We start from the raw sequence: 27,215 nt of genomic DNA, 5'->3' as shown, positions 1-27,215 counted from the left end.
GTCCTAACCTCGTCAACGAAGATGCAATGGTTCTATTATCGTCGTCAATCGATTGTATCAAACCTCTTTTTGACCAAATACATGGCCGACGATTACTGATATGATCATCAATAGATCCACCTTTCATCGCCGCTATGATCATCAATGTGAAATATGATATTGTCCAACGATCCATGTTTCTTTTTCACCGATCATCAACGACATACAGGTCACTAGAATCCGCATCCATCAAATTTGACATGTCGGTTACCAGGCTTTTTCAAGTGCTACAAACACGATGAGAATGTGACGGTTAACGAACATAATGTCTTCGCTATATGCACCGAGATTCAAAATGCCATCTTTGCAAGTTAGATTTGTCTGTCACCTAATGTTGTGTATGATTTTAATCTTTCGTTCTTATTAGGATCTACATATAATTGTAGTTTTCAATTTCGTTAAGTGTGAATTTCATTTTGTGAAATCAATCAAGCTCAAATCAATGTAAATTCGTAACATTGGTTTCTACTTTATATTGGTTGATCTAGAATTAGGATACATCTAAAAAGGTAATTTATAATAGAATAGGACATTGAACGATTATCACTTAACTTGTGAAACCTATTTTGATCATTAAATTCAACAAACCAAGTGATGATAATGAATCATCAACTTTGTATGAATATTAAATAAATAAAGTACCTTTATAAGAGATGATTAAGTTTGTGTTTGTGGTGGATAGCCATAACGAAATATTATTCGGTTTGCTTTTTTTATATTATTTATATATTATATGTATAAATTATGAGTTTTGAGCTGGTCCTGTATACAAATCTCAACTTACTGATGGTTTAATATTAGCAGTGAAACGTATGGATAAAGTTTCAGAACAAGCTATTGAAGAATTATGTAAAAAAATTGAGCTTCTTGCTATACTTCATCATCGTCATCTTGTTTCATTAAAAAAAATTGCATTGAAAAACATGAAATGTCAGTTGTTTATAAAACTAAATTACTTATTTTTTTTATAGATGTTGTAAGTGAATAGTTTTGTAAATATTGTTTTTTGTTTTCGTAGGTTTCTTATGTATGAATATATGGCAAATGGAAGCTTAAAGAATCATCTTCATAGTATGCATCTTTAAATATATTTGGTGTGCTAATTACAAAAATACCATTATATTTAACCACTTGTACTTTATTTTTCCAATAAAACCATAAAAGTTATAAAAAATTTTACTATTTAACTATTTTGACCAAATATTACAAGTCAAAATGGTTGATTTGGAATATTAAAGCATCTAACTTTTAGACATGAAATATATTTTTGTCATTAAGAAACGAAAAAAAAAAAAGGATAAAACTGTTGTTGTACAAATTCATTTTTTTAAAAATATTTTCAAGTAATTCACAAGTGAATCACATGTAAATTACATGTGATTCACATTTAAATCACATATGAATAACATGTAATTTACACATGAATCATATGTGATTTATGTGAATTCGCATAATATTTTAGTAATTAATTTGAAGCAAAACTATAAGTGTGTAGAGATTCACCTATAAATCACAAGTGATTCGCATGTAAATCACATGTGATTCGCATGTAAATCACAAGTGAATCACATGTAAATCACAAGTGAATCACATATGAATTACATGTGATTCACATGTAATTTACATATGAATCATATGCAAATCATAAGTGAATCACATATGAATCATATGCAAATCACAAGTGAATCACATGTAAATCACAAGTGAATCACATATGAATTACATGTAATTCACATGTAATTTACATATGAATCATATGCAAATCATAAGTGAATCACATATGAATCATATGCAAATCATAAGTGAATCACATATGAATTACATATGATTCACATGTAAATCACATATAAATTACATGTAAATCACATGTAATTCACAAGTGAATCACATATGAATTACATGTGATTCACATGTAATTTACATCTGAATCATATGCAAATCACAAGTGAATCGTATATGAATTACATGTGATTCACATGTAAATCACATATAAATTACATGTGATTCGCATCGCATGTGATTCACATGTAATTCACATGTAAACCACAAGTGAATCGCATATGAATTACATGTGATTCACATGTAATTTACATATGAATCATATGCAAATCACAATTGAATCACATATGAATTACATGTGATTCACATATAAATCACAAGTGAATCACATATGAATTACGCCCATATACACGCATGCATTTTGTGTGAGTGCTCTTCGTTAATTATTTTTTATAAATTTTCTTATGAATTTCACATTTGAATATTAAAAGATACAGTCACATGTGAATCTTGCAAGATATAATCACATGTGAATCTTACATGATATATACATATGCATTTTTGTGAGTATTATTGCATTAATCATTTTTTTTAATTTTCTTGTAGATTGGGATGAATTTGTGGAAAATATTGAAGATGTGAAAAATAATAAATTGAAGAAAATATGAAAATCTTGACACGAATATATGAAAGCTTTTTGAAATTTTGTAGCATTTTTTTATATTTTATTCTGTATCAAATAAAATACTTGTACTATCGTGTTTATAGATTGGTAAATAAAACTGAGTTTTTTCTTATAATTACTTATAAATATTATAGTATAAGAAATATACATATATACATTTGAAAAAATATACATATATGCACCTAAAACATTGATTTTTTTCGTTAAAAATATAGTTTTTTTTTTAATATTCCAGTTTTTTTTTTTTTTTAGTTTACTGTTTTTAAAAAATTGCAGTTTTAGAAAAAAAATCAATTTTTTTTAAAAATTCATGTTTTCCAAAAAAATTAAAAAATCTGCATTTTTTTACAAAATAAAAAATTATTATTTTTATAAAAAAATCAGAAAAATTGATTTGTTATGTTAAATTTTAGACCATTTTTTATTAATATTTCCAATAACACAAAAAAATAAAAATAAACATTAAATGAGATTGGTAAGATGGCGATCATGTTATTAACGGGTTAACTTTGATTTAACGCTCCACCTTTAGTTATCAGGTTCTCAGGAAACTATGAGTTTTCAGCGGATATCACCTATATATATATATATATATATATATATATATATATATATATATATATATATATATATATATATATATATATATATATATATATATATATTATTAAATCTTAGATATAATATAGTAAAAAGTAGTTACTTTTGAGGAATCAATATTATAATCTAACTAAAACTTTCAAGTAATATAGAATTATTAGTGTCGTTGAAATAAAATTTAAATAAAAATAATTTATAGTTATGATATAGAGAAAAAACAAAAATATAAGTAAAAACATTAAGTATTTTCCAAAACTAAGGCAAAAATTAGAGGTTTTTCTAAACTAACCAATGATTAGTGATCCTAAGTTGAACTTTTTTATAATGACAATCCTTATTATGGTTTGTTTATACCGTTTCGGCTGCTGAGTTTATTCCTATCTTCAAAATTATATGGTTCATAAACTCTAACCACGAAGTAAACCATGCATTTTCCTTGGTTACAATGTCAACTTCAAAGGATACCGATGTCTTGGACAAACTAGTGGTCACATTTATATCATACGTCATGCCCAACTCAATGAACTGGATTTTCCAATTGATTGCGTATCTAAAATAATCAGGAACTTAGAATTTTTCAAGTTACACTAATTAAACACCACATTGCCCCGACAGACCATCATTTTTTTACGTTCTTCTATTAACGCATGTGCTCGAAACCATCATTATGTTGTGTCCTCTTTTCCTAATCGCTTCTACGTGGGTGTTTGGTTTAGCTTCTCAAAATAGTTTATCAGCTTATAAGCTTTTTAAACAACTAATAAGCTAAAAATATGTTTGTGTGTTTGAAAGTAGTTTTTTAATCAGCTTTTTGAATAGACAAAAGAGAAGGGTTTCTAAAAGCTAGAAAATCCTAGCTTTTTGGTCATTTTACCCTTAAAAAGCTGATTTTTTAACCCAAATACTTTTTAAAAATTGTTTTACCAAAAACTCATAAGCTAATAAGCATTTTTCCTAAAATCACTTTTGTGATAAAAAAAAGCGAACCCAAACAAACTCTACATCTTTTGACCTTGTTGGGCATGGCATACCAACTTTTGTCTAAACATAACATTTTTTACACCAAAGCTAGTAACTCTTGTTCTTAAAGTTTTCTTTCATTCTTATAATATCTTCCTCTTCCTCTTTAGTCTTATTGAAAATCACTTTAACAATCATTTTTATGACTATTGTGGAGAATATGCGTTAGAAATAATAATGCGTTAACGGCTGAAAAGCAAAATTATGATACGATTTTTCCATAGTGTCATTTTAAAAGAAATTATGATACGATTTTTCCATAGTGCCTTTTATATATCAATCATATGTAAGGGTCATTTCTATTGATGAAATATATGCATGACTTATGTTAATCATGATTATATGCATGTATTTTAATATCATAAATCAATCGTGTTATATGTAAGTTCCAGGAGAATTACTTGGTAGTAGGTGGATGGATATTTTTATCCATGTGGACCAATATACCCCTATATTTTTTAAGTGTATGCTACTGGTGATCTTTATAGGTAGCGTCCCACTAAATGGGAACTATTTATGCTCAATGTTCATATCGGTTTGATATAGAAGAAAACCATGACCCCCTACTCATAGCGTTTGGTTTGGGAATGTCAGGTAGTGTCAAAGCTTGTTATTGGTTCCTAAGGAGGCCGAATGAATGCCTTACGGACGTTAGGAAAGTCACATTCATCAACAATATGTCCAATTCAATAGACTTTTCCTGTAGCCATGTCTTCTCAGATTCATATCATGTGTATTTGTTGTAGGAATATGGCTAAGATTTTACTTGTTAGGATTTGACGTAACAGAGTATTAGAATAATTGTTCCGACATACATGTAAAACATATAAAATGTGCGAGTTTGACTTGTATTTGGGTAAAATTTAATATGCAATCGACAATCAAGTTAATGTGAATGAACTTGTATGGCTTGGCAATATTGCTCATGCAAAATGGGGAAAGGCCTTTTTCCTTAACGTCCATTTTAATGTAATGTTAATTGATATTCCCGTTTTCGTGAAAATGTTATCGGTTTGTAGACATTATTTACCGATAACGACAATCGTTGTGACATCCCCTAATTTATCGGCCAGAAAAGACCGATTTAATTTATGCTTTTTAAAATAAAATCAGAGAAATCTTTTTAAAAGATGTTGCAGAATTGGTCCCCAAAACAAAACATGATAAAAGTTTATCAAAACCTTCTTTAAGAAATGTATAGTTTCATTTCATATCAAAACCTCGGGATGTCATGTTCCGATACAGATCAAAAGCATAAACAAGACATTATAAGCCTTTCAACAGTTATTTACAACTACTGGCCTATAATCCAAAAATCTCTCATCGTCCTCCGACTATGCTCGGGGTCCACTACCTGTGACATAAAAAGCTGAGGGGGTCAGGCTTGGGAGCCTGGTGAGCATATAGGGTTTCAACCCACAGTAATAATAAACTTATTAAGTTCACCAATCAACAATAACCCTGATTACTCGTTCCCGTTATCCTCACTTTACGTCCTTAAACACTTATCACAAGGGACCTAGCCTAAAGAATATCATCGGGAAGGACACTACTGCTAAGAGGTTTCCTCAGCCATACATGTCCTAAAGGCAACCATGAGGGGGATGTAGTACAACGAATGAACACTCTAGTTCATTACACCTACAGGTTGCGGGCCTGCCAGTGTTCCACTGGACTGTCTAGAAAGTCTGTGGTCGTCATCCAAACTCCGCTAGATGACTGGATCTCAAATCACATCGAGGCCTCTCATCACTTTTATTTTATCACACATCACTATCTACCCATGTTTTACCCAACATATTTGTAGATAAAAATACACATACAGTTTAAAACTTGTATAAAACATCAATTCAACAGTCACCTCAGTTAAACAATTAATATAATTACACGTAGCACGTATTTCATATAAAATACTTCATATCTAGGTGTAAGATGAAGGTGACTATACACTCACTTGATTTGATGAAAATCGGGCAGCAATTCGTTTCCTAAAACGTTCGTTTCTAATAAAACCGGGAGTTTTATTCAGAAACCGGGCTCTGCAAAGGTCGGGCTTCGAAACCGAAAAGATAAATTTTCCGGGCTTCTCGGGCACTTCGTGGCGTATTCCGGGGCTTATAATTGATACCGGGGCTTTGGGGGATGTTAATATGAAAGAAATATGGGTTTAGGGGCTAAAAGTGACACTTTTCCAAAATATACCCGGGAGGTCTCGCACCCTCCTATTTATAGGAGCGAGCCTCCTGATCCGACGGTTGAGAAGCCTCCAGGTGGCGCAGATCCGGAGCGAGGGGCAGCTGCTCACACGTGGGCTCGCACGTGTCTGCGCATGCGAAGTGGCTGCTGGCAGCCTCTGATTGGACTGAGGTCTAGGGTCCGAAGTAGGGGGTCCGTGGCTTCCTGCGAGGGTTCGGACACGAGGAAAGGGGCACGCGTCGCCTTCTCACTGGACCGCTTCGGATCAGCTCTCCGGTTCTGATGACTCAGCAGCATTTCGGACACATGGCTCGCATGACTCACCAATTTCGGACACGTGGCACGTTCTAAGCGAAGGTGACGTGGCCGAAGCCACCTATGCGAAATTTCTCGGTTTTCGCACCAAAACTTCTAAAATCCATAACTTTCGCATACGAGCTCCGTTTTTTACGTTATTTATATGCACGCGTAGGTAAAATTACGCTCTACAACTTTCGTTTAGACTTCGTCGGCTAATTTTGACTTTAATTTTTATATTATTATTTTTAACAGAACGGGACAGGAAATTCGTTAAAAATTCATAACTTCTTCATCCGACGTCCGTTTTCGTCTGTCTTTTTACCGTTGTGCTACAATTGACGAGACCTTCGATTCTCGTTTAGGTCGTGTTGGCTAAAAATCACTCGATCTAAAATTCGAGTTTTTAGTTGTCTACTGAAAAATCATAACTTCCTCATACGAAGTCAGATTTGGGCGTTCTTTTTATACCTACTCTCGGTTTAACGAACACTACGACTTTCGTTTAGATTACTAAGGCCAAAAAGTAGTTTATCAAAAACTCACTTTTTACGACATTCGGCCCCGTGCCGGTTTTGTCGCGAAACTTCGACAGGTCATAACTTCTTCGTTATAACTCGGATTTCAACGTTCTTTATATATCCGTAATCACTGTCACGCCCACTACAAGTTTCTTAATAGATATCGGTTTTATCTAATATTTATTTTTGACGCTCATTTTTATTCTTAATTAATTAAACCCTAATAATTAAGCATAAAACACATAATTCACATAATATTCACATAATTCCTTTTCATTTCTTCAAAATGAGTTACAAAGGTTAACCTAGACTATAATGTCAATATTAATGCCTAGCCTAGAAATACGGGCATTACAGTCGTTGGGGTTGTATATGAAGCGATTCAACATGTGTATGATAATAATCATAATATATTTTCATATATGGTGCTCTTTGATGATCTCACCCTTATAATGAGACAATTCTTCAAATGAGGATGCACAATTCTAAAAACATGGAATGTAAAACAATTCTTTAGCTTCAACTTTGAAGTAATGGATTTTTTTCCCACCAGATTTACACATCTTGATCACAAGACTCGTGTATGTGAGAAATGGCTAAAATATGGTATCCCTTGTAGACTCACACTAGCTGTACTACGATTATTTAACATGTCATACATTCACCAAATGGTTAATTTTAGTTCGAATTTCGTAGTGTATTGAGTTGTATACCCGAACTAAGATGGTGAATGTTATGCTGCCTCCTCAATGAACCATTGGCCATGTTACCCATTTGTAACTTGATAATTTGTCCCACCCCCAAACCAGGACGGCGGAAACGTCCGGGGGAGGATGACATCATTGTATAGTATCATAACAATTGAATATAAATGAAACATAGCAACCCAAACATCATACATTAAGAATACAAGTTTAATATTGTTTACAACCATTGTTTGTTCAAAAGCAAACTATGAATAATTGATAGATGGTAAACATGTTGCAACATGTCATGCTCTCAAAATGAATCGGGTACCTGTTTACTGGTTCCCTGAGAATACAAGTGATTTTGAAAACGTCAACAATGAATGTTGGTGAGTTCATAAGCATTTTTGTATGAAAAAAGTTTATAACTGCTTTGTTTAAAAATGTTTTTGTATGTTTCCAGAAAATCCGATATTTTCTATATGTGAATAGCCTGAGGGTGAGGTTCCATCGACGAGTGAGAAAAAGGAACGAGAGACCTACTATGGTCTTAAACCCTAAGACCAGAAATGTAAGAAATAACATACTGAAAAGTAATATGTAGTTTTATATTTTTATAAAACCGGTGAAGTGTAAGCTTCCCGTAAACCAAGATAGTATCGTTAATCCCTATGTGAGTTATTATAACCATGCTTGATGTGACTGTTATGCCCGTACGACGTTCTTCAGGCGTCAGAATTGGTAGATATTTGTCACCCTAGACTGGCCTGTCTAGCTGTAGCAAACAGCTCAGGTGTGGGGTTGTCACTCCCCGTATAGATCTATACACAACTATCTCGCTCTCCCTACAGGAGACTCTGGTTATAATGCATGACTTAAAGTGTACGCTAGGTAGGTATGGTGAAGAGAGAGAGTGTCTCACTAGAGCATTAACAGATTTATGCGAACTACGACTCCCTTTTCTTGTATCATGAAATAATTACACTATTTGAAATTTATGACATGAGTTTTATGACACACAAACTATACCATTAATAGTTTGCCTTGTATGTTTTGTATAAACTATTTATATAAATTTTATATAAATATCTATTTGTAAGGTTGTTAAAACATAATATTCTTGGGTAAACCATCAAAACAGTGACGACAAAAAAAATATGCGACCATTTTTACTAGAGGAGTTATTTTTAGTAAAAATCTTCAAGAATTTGTAGCTTTGTACATCTCATATTTTACCGGTTGAAATTTTGTATTACAAAATAGTTTGTGTTTGTCAATCTTACCATTTATCCCCATAAGTCTCGATTTTCTAACATCAAATGTTGACTATAACCCTTTTTATACAAAATATTTTATACCAATTTCAAATAGTAAAGATGAGACATGAATGTATCCAAAAGACGACCATGCTTTTGACTTATATGTATGTATGTTTGGTTATCTTTGTGTATATCAACTCATACACATGATTTTTGAGTAATCAAAATGGTGACAATCACATGATTCACGATTTTTATGTAGGAGGCAAATGATATTTACTTTTTATACAAGCATTGTTTCATATTCAAACAAATAGACATAGTGCATGCAAATGTCCAAAGGACAAACACATTTTGACTTATAAAACCTTATGAGTCACGATTTTTATGTATATATGTAAGATGATTTCAACATTTTATGCACATATTATTTGATAAACAAGTTGATGCATGCAAATATCCATTGGGTAAATGTAATTTGACTTGTATTCCCCTCCTAAAAGCATGTAAAACTCAAAAAATTGGGGGTATGAAGCTCACCTTGGTTATTTTCGTGTGTGGTTGGAAGGATGATGAAGAAGATTTCGAGCCTAGGATGGTGGTGATGAACTGGAAGAGCTTCTTGGAAAGGTTGGTGTTCTAGGGATCTAACACACGAAAAATGTGTGTAAACATGAAGAAATTTACACCAAAATGTGGCAAACTACTAGGAAAAAGGTCGAGTGTGCTTACCAAGAGTCCTAGAATTCGGCTTGATGGTGTCTAACTTGGAGAACTTGAATGGATTTTGAGAGAGCACAAGAATTAGTGTGGAGAAAGAAGTGGCAAGAGTGGAGGAACTCCACTCTCGGCCGAGTTTAAGAAGTGAGGATGGGAAAAAGGTGCATTGTTGTATGATGGTTATTCAAGTGTTGCTCTTGGAAACTTGATGGTTAATTAAATGTGTAGTATGGATGTTTGAAGTGTAAAGGCATGCATGGTATAGAAATATGAAGGGTATAGAGATGTAAAGGCATGAGGTGTCACTTGTAAGCTCAAACCTTTTTCTCTTATGCCTAGACCGAATGCCTATGGGGTTTTAGGCCTTGAGGTGGCCGAAAGCACCAAGCCAAAGGTTTTCGATTTTAAATGTGGCCCATCTAGAGGGTTTTCGGTCATGGGGTTATTTGGGCCGAGAATTTTAAGGTCAAGGTCCATTTTCGATTCATGTATGATGCATTTGATCTATTTTGGCCTTTTAAAGGTTTATTACAACTATGTATATATACATGTATTCATATAACAATGTCATTTTGATTTATAAGAATCACTCACAATAAGGTTACATAGAGAGATCGTTTGTACATGAGTATAATCTCGACCCTAAATTTGCTAATCGTGACATAATTTAAATATGCATTTGTAATCGAGTTTAATGTTTCATGACTTCTACATTTGGAACAAAATTTAATGTTTTTTTTACTTGGAAAATGCCACCACTAAATTTGATTGTCTTAGCCCAAATACAACAATAACATTTATTTATGATAACAAACAACCTCAAACCTTTCTATGTTCGATCTGCTTATTATGTATTGAAAACCTTTCTCAATATATTTTCTCTAACTGCCAGTTGAAAAGCTTCTTTATTTGAGAAGGTTTGTAAGACTTTGGTCTTTTGAATTAGGGTATTGTTCGTGTGATGAAGTCTTTTTGAAACATCACAAAAATCACATCCAATTTAGACTTTGGAACACACAAAAACACACTAAAAGGTCTCAAAATGCAATAAAGGGGGCTAGGGTTTGCAAGAAAACGTCTCAAATGATGGAGGTTGGAAATGGGACTTAATGATCATATAGGGTCCAAACCTTCAAGATTAAGGTTTACGTCCAAACGGAGTACGCCCAACATACGCATGGTACGCCCAACGTACTCCCAAAACGACGTCGCTCCCTTTAATGCACCTTACGCACAGCGTACCATGCAGTACGCCCAACGTGCACATGTCCGCCCCAAAATTACAACAATGCCACTATGAGCCATTTTGTACTCTTTCTTTTACTCAGGGACCAAAATGCAATATTTAATCATACAAAGGGTTGAAATTGAAAATACCTTAACTCGGGATGTTACACTTTTCTTGAACAATGTTTGGACACCACATTATAGGGGCATTCCATACAATAGGGTATTTGGAAACATTTTTGTGTATTATCGTCCGACTATTCTAGATCATAATTACTTTCTAGATCGGATAAATAAAAAAAAAACATCTACCGGATCCCGGTAACATGGTATACTATACTGACATCGTTTTAGAAGAGGATATTTTTGTAGGTATTCAGTATCATCATGTTTAAAGACGAAAATCTCACTCCATAATTCTTAATGAAAGTCCTAATATATCTTCATTGATAATCAACAAATTCTTGCTCCCACCACGAGTTAAAACGAAATGCTCACAAGATTCCATACCTTTTAGTTCAAAGTTAATTAGAAAAACACCAAAATTTTGTTAAATAATAGAACTCATACTCTAAACTTTATATTAATTGTAGTTAAAATGACAAGAAATAAGAATAAAAGCGTTAGAAATTGTAGTCAAAATGTCATGTTTTTCTAATAAAAGAAAAAAAAAGTGGAAAAACATATAAAATTACAGCCCAACTAGGAAAAATCTTTGGTGGCTTTGTGTCATGCGATTTTAACTTTTCACCATTTGAATATTTTGGGTTTTTATATCTAAGTGGACTTGAAAAATACTATTTGATATTTTGGTTTTTTATATCCAAGTGGACTTCAAAATGAAGAATATGCATTGAGATTATAGCCTACGCCCTATGTCGCATCTAACATGAGTGAAATTGTAGGTAACCGTCTACTATTTTGATGATGGCTATTTTTTATAGTTAGTTAATTTTTGACTAAAGACTCAAAAAATCATTAAGAAAAATAGATAAACTTATAATTTTCTCATAATTTAAACCAATAAAAAGATATTACTTTCCAATAATTATTTTTATTAATATATATTAATATGAAAGATAATTATTAATTTAAAATAACGTCACAAAAATAATAAAAATGGTCCATCAAAAAAAAAAAAACTATATTAATTAGGTCGGTTAATAATGCACAATTAATGAGTAAGATTCTTAATTAAAATCATGATCTTTCAACCTGTTCGTTTGAGCACAAACGATTCGTTTGACTACAAAGACAGAGAGAGGGCCATGCCGCTTCAACTCTTCATATTTCTTTTTCCTCTTCGCATCCACTTTTCACAGAACTGTTAATCGTTTTCCTCTTGGGTTCCTTCTCCTTCATCCCTTTCCTCCTCTAGATCCAAAATACTTATATGCGATTCTATGGGTTTTTTCTTTATGTGTTTCAAGAAACAATCTCACTTCTAAAATAAATTGATTTCAAGAAATTGGTGACAGTGGAGAAAGACGGCGATTGGAAAGAAACGAACAAATGTCTAGAAATTGGCGACAGCCGAAGAAGACGATGATTTTGGAGAGCAAACGTTCTTGGCTGTTCTCCTTTTCTTTTCATGCTTTCCATTTTTTTTCTTCAGGTACTATTATCCATTCTATAAACCCACATTCTCTCTACTTACAATTTCTATCGGATGAATAGCACATTCACTATTCATCTCACGCCACCTTTCCCTCTTCTTTTTCCCTTCTTGATCGAACGCTTCGCTTGCCTCAGTAACTTCCCATCTGAAGCGAACATTTGATAAATTCTTTCGTTTGATCTCAACAAATCAAAACTTCGGCGTGGCTTTCACCCAAATCGACACCTTTCACTGGCTCCTGCGCCGGCGATGGCCACAGTGGACAGATAGTTTCTTTTGCCAGTCTGATTCCACCATTCGTTGCCCACTTTCACAATCTCGAGGTATTTTCGAATCCTATTTGTTTTAATTTAACCTTTACATGAGGTGTGAAGTTCGTATGTTGGTTGATGGGAGTAAGTTACTGGTGCTATTCAGTCGGTGGTTTAAGCAGTTTCAATAACCAGCAAGGCGGAGATCCTGAGTTACTTGAAGGGATTTGCTTTGTAGAGTGGATAAGGTACATCTGTTTGCACTTAACGTGTTCGATAAAATGTCTGTGAGATAAAAGCTTGAGTTTACCCATTATAACGAACGATTGCATTGATTATGCATGGCTCGTATGTTTTGTGCTATGTGTTTCTAGGACCTGTCACATGTTATGGGAAAGACAGTGAAGAACCCCTTGCTACAAAAAGGTTATTATAATGATATAAGTGATTTTCCTTTTCCTTTTTTTTCCCTTTAGATCAATGCATATATCTATTTAAAACTTCGTTGATATAAAATAAAGATACAATTGAGTGATACTAAACATGTGTATATTTTCATTTTTTTGTCAGTTACAGTGGGGATATCAAGAAATTGAAAATACTTTCATTTCTTAATCCAGGTGTGTTCCACTAAACTTCTATATATTTTGTTGTCTCCTAATTTTCCTTTTGTATGTAGTACTATTTTAAAAGTTTTTGCATCTTTACTTTTTCTTTATATTAGCACATTGCATTTTCAAAAATCAACCTTATTTAGCATTGTACTTATTATAGTTTTCAATGACTATTATTAAATTTTCAAAAGCTAAACCATTTAAGGCGTTGTATTTTTAGTTTCTAATTCTTTTAAAGCCTTGTAATCTTTAAAGTTTTTTTCAATGTATTTTATTTCAAAAAATCCTCCAGTTTAGCATTTAAAGTTAAGTTTTCTTATTAATAGCATATTGCATTTTCAAAAACCAAACCATTTTTTGCATTGTACTTTTACTTTTTGTTTTCATTCGTTATTTCATTTTCAAAAATCAAACATTTGTATGCTTAGTTCTGAATTCTTTTGAAACTTTGTTTAATTTTTTTATAATGCATTTTCTTTGAAAATCTTCTAATTTAGCATTCTACTTTCAATTTACTTATTATCTGCAAATTACATTTTTTTTAAAATCAACCCATTTTAGCATTGTGATTTCAGTTTTAATTTGGCTATTGCATTTACAAATCAAAACATTTATAACATTCTACTTTTAGTTCTAAATTCTTTTACAACCTTGTATCTTTTAAAAGTATTTTATCAATACAGTATATTAAATTTTTTTTTTTTCAATTTAACATCCAACTCTAAGTTTTCTTAATTCTTATTGTCTTATAGCATTTTAGTTTTAGTTTTAATTATGTCATTGTAGCATTTTACTTTTAGTTTTCAATTCTTTTAAAACATTCTCATTTTTAAAAGTTACATTCTGTTGTTGAAAAATCCAAATCTACTAAATCTAGCATTATGCATTTTAAAAAATAAAAAAATTTATAGCTCTTAATTTTTTTGAAGCTTTGTAGTTTAAAAAAAAAACCACATTCAATGCATTTTCTTTGAAAAATCTTTCAATTTAACAATCTACTTTTAGTTTTCTTATTATTTGCACATTGTATTTTAAAAAATCACCCAATTTTAGCATTGTTCCTTTTAGTTTTTTGTTAGGTTACATTTTAAAAATTCAAACTATTTAGTTCTTAAATTTCATAGCTTTGTAAATTTTAATGTCTTTTTTTTATTAATGTAGTTTACTTTGAAAAATCTACCCATTTAACTTCAGTGTTCTTTATATTACCATGTTGCATTTTTAAAAATCAACCCATTTTTAACATTGTACTTTTAGTTTTTTTTTTTAACTCATACATTGCATTTTCTGAAATTAAACCATTCATAACATTTTACTTTTAGCACATATATTGCATTTTCAAAAATCAAACTTTTTTAGTTTTCAATAATTATTCAATTTTCAAAAATTAAACCATTTAAGGCATTGTATTTTTAGTTTCTAATTCTTTTAAAGCCTTGTAATTTTTATAAGTATTTTTCTTCAATGCATTTTAGTTTGAAAAATCTTCGAATTTAGCATTCTACTTTCAGTTTTTTAATTGTTAGCACATTGCTTTTTTTAAAAATAACACATTTTAATATCATACTTTAGTTTTCATTTTGTTGTTGAAACATCAAACATCTAATTTTTCTTTCACATCAAAGCATTTTATTTTGAAATATCTACTAATTAAAACATTTTACTTTCATTTTTTCTAAACTAGCATATTGCATTTTTAAAATCAAAAAGTTTATAGCAATTTACCTGTAGTTCTTTATTCGTTTGAAGCCTTGTAATTAAAAAAAAAAACAAGTTCAATGCATTTTCTTTGGAAAATCTTCCAATTTAACATTAGTTTTCTTATTATTTACACATTGTATTTTTAAATATCACAGATTTTTAGCTTTGTACCTTTAGTTTTTTTAGGTTGCATTTTAAAAATTCAAACTATTTATAGCATTGTAACTTTAGTTCTTAATTTTTTAAAACTTTGTAATTTTAAATGTTTTTTTTTTCTATTAATGCAATTTACTTTGAAAAATCTACCCATTTAACTTCAGGTTTCTTTTTATTAGCACACTGCTTTTTTAAAAATCAACCCATTTATAGCATTCTACTTTTAGTTTTAAATCATTATCACATTTCTAAAAATTAAATCTATTATGGCATTGTATTTTTAGTTTTTAATTCAATGCAATTTAATTTTTAAAATCTTCCAATCTAGCATTTCGGCTTTCAGTTTTCATATTATTAATGAATTGCATTTTCAAAAATGAATCCATTTTAACATTGTACTTTCTACTTTTCATTATGTTATTAAAACATCCAACTTTTCTTTCATATCAAGGCATTTTACTTTAAAAAATTTACTAATTATTGGATTGGATTTTCAGTTTTTTTAAACTTGCATATTGCATTTTCAGAAATCAAACCCTATATATCATTTGACTTTTAGTACTTAACTCTTTTAAGGCATTTTTATTTTTAAAAGTTTTTTTTTAAATGCATTTTCTTTGAAAAATCTTCCAATTTAGTGTTCTACTTTAGTTTTCTTATTGTTAGACATTGCAATTTCAAAAATCAACACATTTTAGCATTGTACTTTTTAGTTTTCATTATGTTATTCAAAAATTCAACTTTTCTTTCATATCAAAGAATTTTACATTGAAAAATCTACCCTCTTATAGCATTGGACTTTCATATTTTTTCATAATTAGCATATTGCATTTTTAGAAATCAAACCATTTATAGCATTTTACTCTTAGTTCTTAAGTTTTTTAAATCCTTATCCTTTTTAAAAGTCTTTTTTATCAATGGATTTTCTTCGAAAATTCTTTCAATTTAGTATTTCACTTTAGTTCTTAAGTCTTTTATATCATTTTCATTTTTAGAAGTTTTTTATCAATGGCATTTTATTTATAGTTCCTAATTATTTTAAATCCTTGAAACTTCTAAAAATATTTGTTTTGAAAATTTTTCCAATATAGCATTCTAAATTCAGTTTTCTTATTATTAACACTTTGTGTTTTCAAAAATCAAACCATTTATAGCATTTTTTTAGTACTTAAGTCTTTTAAGGCATTGTCATTTTTAATTTTTTTTACAAATGCATTTTCTCTGAAAAAACTTCCATTTCATTTTATTTAAAAAAATCTTTTAATTTAGCATTCCAGTTTCTGTTTTATTTTTATAACACTTTGCATTTTCTAAAATCAACCAATTTTTAGCATTCTACTTTTACTTTTTCAGTCATTGTACTTTTAGTTAATTTTTTTAAAGCTTTGTAATTTTGAAAGTTCTTTTTATAGTTTTAATTTGGTTATTGCATTTTCACAAATCAAAACATTTATAGCATTCTACTGTTAATTTTCAAAAAATCAACCTATTTTAGCATTGTACTTATACTTTTCAATCATTACTGCATTTTCGAAAATTTAATCATTTTTGGCATTGTACTTTTAGTTCTTTAATTATTTTAAAGTTTTGAAAGTTTAAATGTATTTTTTTTCAATGCATTTTAATATTAAAAATCTTCAAGTTTCGTGTTCTAATTTACAAAATCAACACATTTTTAGCATTGTACTTTTAGTTTCAATATATTATTCAAAAATTCAACTTTTCTTTCATATCAAGGATTTTTACTTTTAAAAATCTACCAATTATCGCATTGGACTTTAAGTTTTTTCATAACTAGCATATTGCATTTTAGTATTCTACTTTAATTTACTTATTATTAGCACATTGCATTTAAAAAATCAACCCATTATATTATAGCATTGTACATGTAATTTTTAAAACTGTGTTTTTTTTCAACGTTTTTATTCGAAAAATCTTCCAATTTATCATTCCACTTTTCGTATTATTAAGATATTGAGTTATCAAAAATGAATCCATTTTAACATTGTACTTCTACTTTTCATTATATTATTAAAACATCCAACTTTTCTTTCATATCAAGGCATTTTACTTTAAAAAATTTACCAATTATAGGATTGGATTTTGAGTTTTTTTAAAAAAAAAAAATTGCATATTGCATTTTCAGAAATCAAACCCTATATATCATTTTATTTTTAGTACTTAACTCTTTTAAGGCATTTTCATTTTTAAAAGTTTTTTTTATTTATTTATATTTATTTATTTTTTTTTTATTTTTATAAATGCATTTTCTTTGAAAAATCTTCCAGTTTTGTATTCTACTTTAGTTTTCTTATTGTTAGACATTGCACTTTCAAAAATCAACCCATTTTAGCATTGCACTTTTCAATAATTTTTAAATTTTCAAAATTTTAACCATTTATGGCACTGTATGTTTAATTCTTAATTCTTTTAGAGCCATGTAATTTTTTTTTCAATGCTTTTTATTTTGAAAAATTTTCTATTTTAACATTCTACTTTCTGTTTTTCATTATTAGCACATTTGCATTTTCAAATATAAAACATTTTTAGCATTGTATTTTCAAAAATCAAAAATTTATAGCATTGTACTTTTGAAAGTTCATTTACCAAATGCTATTTACTTTGAAAAATCTTCCAATTTAGCATTCTAATTTTTTTTTTCTTATCATTAGCACAATGCATTTTAAAAAGTCAGCTCATTTTTGCATTCCACTTTTAGTTTTTATTTGGTTATTGCATTTTTACAAATCAAAACATTTATAACATTCTACTATACTTCTTTATTAAAGTAAAGTATTGTAACTTCTAAAAAAACTTTTTTATCAATGCATTTCTTTTGAAAAACCTTCCAAATTAGCATTTAACTTAAACTGTTTTTTATTATTAGCACATTGCATTTTCAAAATCCAAACCAATTTAGCATTGTACTTTTAGTTTTCATTCTGTTATTAAAAAAATCAACTTTTCTCTCATATCAAGAAATTTTGCTTTGAAAAATCTACCAATTATCGCATTGGACTTTCAGTTTTTATTTATTTATTTATTTTTTTTATAATTTATAACTAGCATATTGCATTTTTAGAAATCAAACCATTTATAGCAATTTACGCTTAGTTCTTAAGTTTTTAAAATCATTGTCATTTTAAAAGTTTTTTTTTATCAATGCATTTTTTCCAAAATTCTTTCAATATAGTATTTTACTTTTAGTTTTCTACTTAAAGTTTTCAATCATTATTGCATTTTCAAAAACTTAACCATTTATGGCATTATGTTTTTAGTTTTTAGTTCTTTTAAAGCCTTGAAATTTTAAAAATATATTTGTTTCATTGCATTATAATTTGAAAAATCTTCCAATTTAGCATTCTACTTTTTCGTTTTCTTATTATTAACACATTGCATTTTCAAAAATCAATCCATTTTTACAATGTACTTTTTGTTTTCATTCTGTTATTGAAAAATCTTACTTCTCTTTCATATCAAGGAATTTTACTTTGAAAAATCTACCAATTATAGCATCATACTTTCTGTTTTTTATAACTAGCATATTGCATTCTTAAAAATCAAACCATTTATAGCATTTTACTCTTAGTTCTTAAGTTTTTTAAATCGTTATCCTTTTTAAAAGTTTTTTTTTTATCAATGTATTTTCTTCGAAAATTCTTTCAATTTAGTATTTCACTTTAGTTCTTAAGCCTTTTATATCATTTTCATTTTTAGAAGTATTTTTATCAATGCATTTGCTTTAAAAACTCTATCAATTTAACTACTTCAGTTTTTTTATTATCAAATTGCATTTTAAAAAATCAACCAATTTTCGCATTGTACTTAATAGTTTTTTAAGAATTATTGGATTATAAACTAAAAAATCAATGCCATTGTATTTTTAGATCGTAATTCTTTTAAATCTTTGAATAACCTTCCAACTTAGCGTTTAACTTAAAGTGTTTTAATACTATTATCACATTGCATTTTAAAAATCAACCGATTTTAGCCTTTTTACTTTTAGTTTTCGTTATGTTATTAAAAAACTTTGCTATTCTTTCATATCAGAAATTTTACTTTGAAAAATCTACCAATTATAGCATTGGACTTTAAGTTTTTTTTTTTTTTTTTTTTCAGTGCATTTTATTTTAAAAATTTTCTATTTTAGCATTTTATTTTCTTGCACATTGTATTTGTAAAAAATCAACACATTTTTAGCATTTTTTTTTTCGGTTATTGCTTTTTCAAAAATTAAAGCAGTTATAGCATTGTACTTTTATTTCTTAATTTTTTAAAGCTTTGTATTTTTGAAAGTTCTGTTACCAATAGATTTTACTTTGAAAAATCTTTTAGTATAACATTGAGCTTCAGTTTTCTTATTGTTACAACATTACATTTTTAAAAATCAACCCATTGTACTTTTCAAAGCCTTGCATTTAAAAAATCATAATAATTTCAATGCATTTTCTTTGAAAAATCTTCCATATTAGATTCTACTTTTTTTTTTCTTATCCTAGTACATTGCATTTTAAAAAATAACACCTTTTTGCATTCCACTCTTAGTTTTAATTCTGTTATTGCATTTTCACAAATCAAAACATTATAACGATTGCATTGATTATGTATGACTCGTATGTTTTTATAAGTATTTTTTTAAAGCATTTTAGTTTGAAAAATCTTCCAATTTAGCATTCTACTTTCAATTTTTTAATTGTTAGCACATTGCTTTTTTAAAAATAAACCATTTTAATATCATACTTTAGTTTTCATTTTGTTGTTGAAACATCTAATTTTCCTTTCACATCAAAGCATTTTATTTTGAAATATCTACTAATTAAAACATTTTACTTTCATTTTTTCTAAACTAGCATATTGCATTTTTAAGATCAAAAAGTTTATAGCAATTTACCTGTAGTTCTTTATTCGTTTGAAGCATTCTACTTTTAGTTTTAAATCATTATCACTTTTTTTTAAATCAATGCAATTTAATTTTTAAAATCTTCCAATCTAGCATTTGGCTTTCAGTTTTCTTATTATTAATGAATTGCATTTTCAAAAATGAATCCATTTTAACATTGTACTTCTACTTTTCATTATGTTATTAAAACATCCAACTTTTCTTTCATATCAAGACATTTTACTTTAAAACATTTACCAATTATTGGATTGGATCTTCAGTTTTTTTAAACTTGCATATTGCATTTTCAGAAATCAAACCCTGTATATCATTTTACTTTTAGTACTTAACTCTTTTAAGGCATTTTATATATTAAAAGTTTTTTTTTTTAAATGCATTTTCTTTGAAAAATCTTCCAATTTAGCATTCTACTTTTTTTTTTCTTATCATTAGCACACTGCATTTTAAAAAAGTCTAAACCCATTTTCGCATTCCACTTTTAGTTTTTATTTGGTTATTGCATTTTCACAAATCAAAACATTTATTACATTCTACTATTACTTCTTTATTAAATTAAAGCATTGTAAAAACTTTTTTATCAAGGCATTTCTTTTGAAAAACCTTCCAAATTAGCATTTAACTTAAACTGTTTCTTTATTATTAGCACATTGCATTTTCAAAATCCAAACCATTTTAGCATTGTACTTTTAGTTTTCATTTTGTTATTAAAAAAATTAACTTTTCTCTCATATCAAGGAATTTTGCTTTGAAAAATCTACCAATTATTGCATTTGTATTTTCAGTTTTTTTATAACTAGCATATTGCATTTTTAGAAATCAAACCATTTATAGCAATTTACTCTTAGTTCTTAAGTTTTTTAAATCATTGTCATTTTAAAAGTTTTTTTTATCAATGCATTTTTTCCAAAATTCTTTCAATATAGTATTCTACTTTTAGTTTTCTTATTATTAGCAAATTGCATGTTCAAAAATTAACCCATTTTAGCATTCTACTTGTTAGTTTTTAATTCTTAATCCTTTTAAAGCCAAGTAATATTTAAAAAAAAATTTCCAGTGCATTTTATTTTAAAAAATCTTCTACTTTAGCATTTTAATTTCCATTTTTAATTATTTGCACATTGTATTTTTTAAAATTCAACATATTTTTAGCAATTTTTTTTCCTGTCAGTTATTGCCTTTTCAAAATTCAAAACAGTTATAGCATTGTACTTTTAGTTAAATTTTTTTAAGCTTTGTAATTTTGAAAGTTCTTTTACAAATGCAATTTACTTTGATAAATCTTCCAATTTAGCATTGATCTTCAGTTCTGTTGTTACAATATTGCACTTTTAGTTTTAATTTCGGTCATTGCATTTTCACAAATCAAAACATTTACAGCATTCTACTATTTGTTCTTAATTTGTTTGAAGTCTTGAACTTTTAAAAAGTTTTTTATCAATGAAATTTATTTTGAAAAACCTTCCAATTTAGCATTTAACTTAAAAGTGTTTTTTTTTTATTCGCACATTGCATTTTCAAAAAGCAACCCGTTTTATATCAATTTTTATTATTGTGTTAAAAAAAAATCGACTTTTATATTATAACTAGCATATTGCATTTTTAGAAGTTTTTTTTATCAACGCATTTTCTTTGAGAAATCATTGGCATTGTTATTTTAGTTCTTAATTCTTTTAAATCTTTGGAACTTCTAAAAATATTTAATTTGAAAAATCTTCCAATATAGCATTCTACATTCAGTTTTCTTATTATAAACACACTGCATTTTCAAAAATAAACCATTTATAGCATTTTTTAAAGTTAAATGCTTTTAAGTTAAATGCTAAAGTGGAAGGTTTTTCAAAATAAATTTCATTGATAAAAAACTTTTTAAAAGCTACAAGACTTCAAACAAATTAAGAACAAATAGTAGAATGCTGTAAATGTTTTGATTTGTCTTATAAAGCATTTTCATTTTTTTTTTTTTATAATTGTGTTTTCTTTGAAAAAACTTCCAATTCAGTAATCTACTCTAGTTTCTTATTATTTTGCATTGGAATAGTTTTTAATAATTATTAAATTTTAAAAAATGTAACCATTTACGACATTGCATTTTAAAAAATCAACCTATTTTAGCATTGTACTTATAGTTTTCAATCATTATTGCATTTTTGAAAAATGAATCAATTATGGCGTTGTACTTTTAGTTTTTAATTATTTGAAAGTTTTGAAAATTTGAATGTATTTTTCTCAATATTTTTTAATTTAAAAAATCTCCAAGTTTAGCTTTCTACTTTTAGTTTTTTTTTTTTTTTTTATTTTTTTATTTTTTTTTATTTTTAATAATAGCACTTTGTATTTTTAAATATCAACACATTTTTAGCATTGTACTTTTAGTTTCAATATGTTATTCTAAACTTCAACTTTTCTTTATATCATGAATTTTTACTTTTAAAAATCTACCAGTTATCATTGCACTTTCAGTTTTTTTATAACTAGCATATTGCATTTTTATAGCATTTTACTCTTAGTTCTTAAGTCTTTTTATAAATCATTGTCGTTTTTAGAAGTTATTAAAATTGCATTTTCAAAATTCAAGCCAATTTTGTAATGTACTATCATTTATCATGCATTATTCCATTTTTAAATTTAAACCATTTATGGCATTGTAATTAGAGCTGGCAAAAACTGACCCAACCCACTAACCCAACCCAAACCCAACCCAAAATTAGCAGGTTGGGTTGAGATTTTCAACCCATTTATGTTAAATGGGTCAACCCGTCTAACCCATTTAATTAAATAGGTTGGGTCGGGTAAAAACTATCAACCCGTTTTCAACCCACCAACCCATTTAACTTTAATTTATATTAAATTTAATAATTATTAAAATATTATCATGTATTAATCTACGTATTAGTTTATAAATTACAATGTTTGTATTATTATTTATGTTTTAAAAAAATAGAATCCTAATTTCTACCTTTTTGCTTGGCGCCAACAACACTAATCACTCTAAAAAATCTCTTAGAAATTACATATCTTTGATGTTATTTGAATAATTTCTTTGTATATGTGAATTGTGATTGTGCTTTTGTCATACATTGAAATTTTATTTAAGTCTATAACTAATTTAAGTGGTGTGTAATCTTTAGTTATTTTATTTATTCTTTTTATTTTAAATGGGTCAACCCAAACTTAACCAATTTATTTAATCGGTTGGTTTGGGAATTACATAAACGGGTCAACCCGGTGACAACCCATTTATCTGAAAGGTTGGGTTGGGTTGGAAATATCAACCCATTTAAATAAACAGGTTGGGTTGGGTTGAAATTTTCAACCCAATTAATAAATGGGTTGGGTTCGGGTCGACCCATTGCCACCTCTAATTGTAATAAGTTCTTAACTCTTTTAAATCCTTGTAATTTTTAAAAGTATTTTTTCAGTGCCTTTTAATTCGAAAAATCTTCCAAGTTAACATTCTATTTTTAGTTTTCTTATTATTAACACATTGCATTTTCAAAAATCAATCCATTTTAATGTTGTACTTTTCATTTTCATTCTGTTATTAAAACATCAAACTTATCTTTCGTATCAACACATTTTACATTGAAAAATCTACCAATTATAGCAATTTACTCTTAATGCTTTGAAATTTTAAAAATATTTTTTTCAATGCATTTTAATCTGAAAATCTTCCAATTTAGCATTCTCTTTTTAGTAGTTTTTTTAATCAATGCATTGTACTTTATTTTTAGTCAGTTATTATTGCATTTTTAAAAATATAAGTAGTTGTAGCACTGTACCTTTAGTTCTTAATTATTTAAAGCTTTGTAATTTTGAAAGTTATTTTCTCAATGCCTTTTACTTGAAAAATCTTCCAATTTAGCATTGAACATCAGTTTCATTGTTACCATATTGTACTTTTAGATAACTTTTTAAAGCTTTGTAATTTTGAAAGTTTTTTATAAATCTTTGAAAAATCTTCCATATTAGTATTATACTTTAGTTTTCTTATTATTACTCATTGCATTTTAAAAAATCAACCCATTTTAGCAGTGTACTTTTCCATCTTTTTTAGATTTCAAAAAGCTTAACAAATACTGCACTGTATTTTTAATTCTTAATTCTTTTAAAGCTGTGTAGTTTTTAAGAGTTTTTTTTCAATGTATTTTATTTAGAAAAATCTTACACATTTTTAGCATTTTGCTTATTGCATTTTCAAAAATCAAAACAGTTATAGCATTTTTACCTTTAGTTCTTAATTTTTTTAAAGCTTTGTAATTATGAAAGTTCTTTTACCAATGCAATTTACTTTGAAAAAGCTTTGTAATTTTTTTAATTCTTAATGCAATTTTCATATTGTTACTACAGTGTATTTTCAAAATCAACATTTTTTAGCACTTTACTTTTAGTTTTCGTTATGTTATTCGAAAATTCGACATTTCTTTCATATCATGAAATTTTACTTTGAAAAATCTACAATTTATAGCAATGGGACTTTTAGTTTTTTTATAACTGGCATATTGCATTTTTAGAAATCAAATAACTAGCATATAGCATTTTTAAAAGTTTTTTATTATTTTTTTTTTATCAAGGCATTTTTCCCAAAAATTATTCACTATAGTATTCTACTTTTAGCACAATGATGCTCAAAAATTAACCCTTTTTAGCATTGGTACTTTTAGTTTTCAATCATTTTTGCATTTTCAAAAACTTAACCATTTATGGCATTATATTTTTAATTTTTAGTTCTTTGAAAGCCATGTAATTTTAATTTTTTTTTTCAATGCATTTTATATTGAAAAATCTTTCTATTTAGCATTCTATTTCCCATTTTCTTATTATTAACACATTCCACTTTTAGTTTTAATTCGGTTATTGAAATCGTGTAACCCTTAAAAAGTTTTTTTTATCAATGAAATTTATTTTCAAAAAGCATTTAACTTAAAGTGTTTTTATTATTTGCACATTGCATTTTAAAAAATCAACCCATTTTATCATTGTACTTATAGTTTTCATTATCGTATTAAAAAAACCGACTTTTATTTTATAACTAGCATATTGCATTTTTAGACGTTTTTTTATCAATGCATTTTCTTTGAAAAATCCTTCAATTTAGTATTCTACTTTAAATTTCTAATTATTAGCATGTTCCTTTTTAAAAAATTAATCCATTTTAACATAATACTTTTAGTTTTCATTCTGTTATTGAAAGCTCTCATATCAAGGAATTTAACTTCGAAAAATATACCAATTATAGTATTGGACTTTCAATTTTTTTTTATAACTAGCATATTTTGCATTTTTAGAAATCAAACCATTTATCGCATTTTAATTTTAGCTCTTATGTTATTTTAAATCATTGTCATTTATAGAAGTTTTTTCTCAATGCATTTTCTTTGAAAAATCTTTCACATTAATATTCTACTTCAGCTTTCAAGCATTTGTTTGTTTTTAAAAATTAAGCCATTTATGGTATTTTAATTTTTATAAGTATTTTTTCAATGGCACTATACTTTTATTTTATTATTTTTATTATATATATTTTTATTATTAACACATTGCATTTTCGAGAATCAATCCATTTTGACATTATTCTACGTTCAGTTTTCTTATTACTAACAAACACATTGCATTTTAAAATCTTTCAAAAGTTAAACCATTTATAGCATTGTTATTTTATTTTTTAATTCTTTAAAAGCCTTAAAAGATACTTTTCATTTAGTTTTCTTATTACCCTATCAAAAGCATTTACGGTTGCAAACCTCTCAAATGGGTATTTAATCTTTTGAATTTGATCATCATAATTGAGTTTTAGTGTATTAATTTTGGTTTAAATCACAATAATTAGTTTTGGGTAAATCCACTATATATGATTGTGATAGTGATTATGTTCCCTATTTTAATATTTTTCACTTATTATCCCAAATGATGTTTTTAGCTAAATTGGGTGTGCATAACTTTTATGATATCTGATTGCATGTAAGTAAACTAGTTTCCTATGTTTTGTATTGGATTTAAGCAACTTTTATGATAGAAACGCTTTTCTATTTGCTACTCACTTGCTATATTTATTGCAGGATAATCTCATATTCAAGATCGTAGTCTAATGTCTTAATACATTAATGCCTTAATATATTAAAATAATATATTATATCACAAAAGTTATTCCCTATTTCTTAATTTTTTTTTCTTTGAACCTAGGTGAATATCCACACAGTTAAACTATGTACTAAAAATTATGACAAATATATGCTGTTGAAAATGATTATGTCTGTGATATGGACATTGAAGTAATAATTGTTACACTAAATTGTTAACAAAACTGTATATATATACACACACACACACATACATACATACATACATTAAAATTTGAAGATTTGTAGATTTTCAAATGAAATTATTATCAGATTTATAATTAAAATATTTTTTAGCTATTTTAAAAAATAAGCTTTTAAAATAAGTTTTTTGCTATCAATGCGTATTACTTTGAAAAATCTTCCATTTCGGCATTTTATTTCACCTTTTAAAAAAATATCACATTGCATTTTTAAAAATCAACTTATTTTAGCGTTGTTTTCATTATGTTATCAAAAACATCCAACTTTTCTTTCATATCAAAATATTTTACTACAAAAAATCTGCCTATAGCATTGTATTTTTAAAGCTTTGTAATTTTTAAAGCAATTTATTTTGAAAAATCTACTCATTTTGCATTCAACTTCAGTAATCTTATTCTTATTATCACATTGCATTTAAAAAAAGGAAACTACATAAATGGTCCCTGTGTTTTTAGAAATATAACATTAGCCATTAAGTTCAAAAAACCTCATAGATGGTCCCTATGGTTTTAAAACGTTTGTGAAGACATAATAACTGTGGGCTCACCCCATGGGGAAAACGAAGACCTGGAATTAGGTCATACTTGCAGGTGACTTTGTAGATAGAATGGGATCTATCTACGTGA

The 27,215-nt window shown here is 27.8% G+C and overlaps 1 long non-coding RNA gene across 2 annotated transcripts; it reads left to right on the top strand.

Moving 5' to 3' along the window:
• The first annotated feature begins 12,266 nt into the window (after positions 1-12,266).
• LOC145109719 (uncharacterized) lies at positions 12,267-26,504 on the top strand. Of its 2 annotated transcripts, none has more exons than XR_013709170.1 (6): positions 12,267-12,644; positions 12,782-12,970; positions 13,065-13,146; positions 13,273-13,324; positions 13,469-13,518; positions 26,326-26,504. It is a non-coding gene; the product is annotated as an uncharacterized LOC145109719 (long non-coding RNA). The 2 variants fall into 2 exon arrangements; XR_013709171.1 differs by having other exon boundaries at positions 13,048-13,146.
• Positions 26,505-27,215: the final 711 nt, after the last annotated feature.

The sequence above is a fragment of the Lactuca virosa genome, chromosome 4 (assembly GCF_052849685.1).
Source record: "Lactuca virosa cultivar CGN04683 chromosome 4, Lactuca_virosa_CGN04683_v6, whole genome shotgun sequence".
NCBI classification, from domain to species: domain Eukaryota; kingdom Viridiplantae; phylum Streptophyta; class Magnoliopsida; order Asterales; family Asteraceae; genus Lactuca; species Lactuca virosa.
Note: the sequence above shows the minus strand (reverse complement) of the source record. Positions and strands in the feature narration are given on the sequence as shown.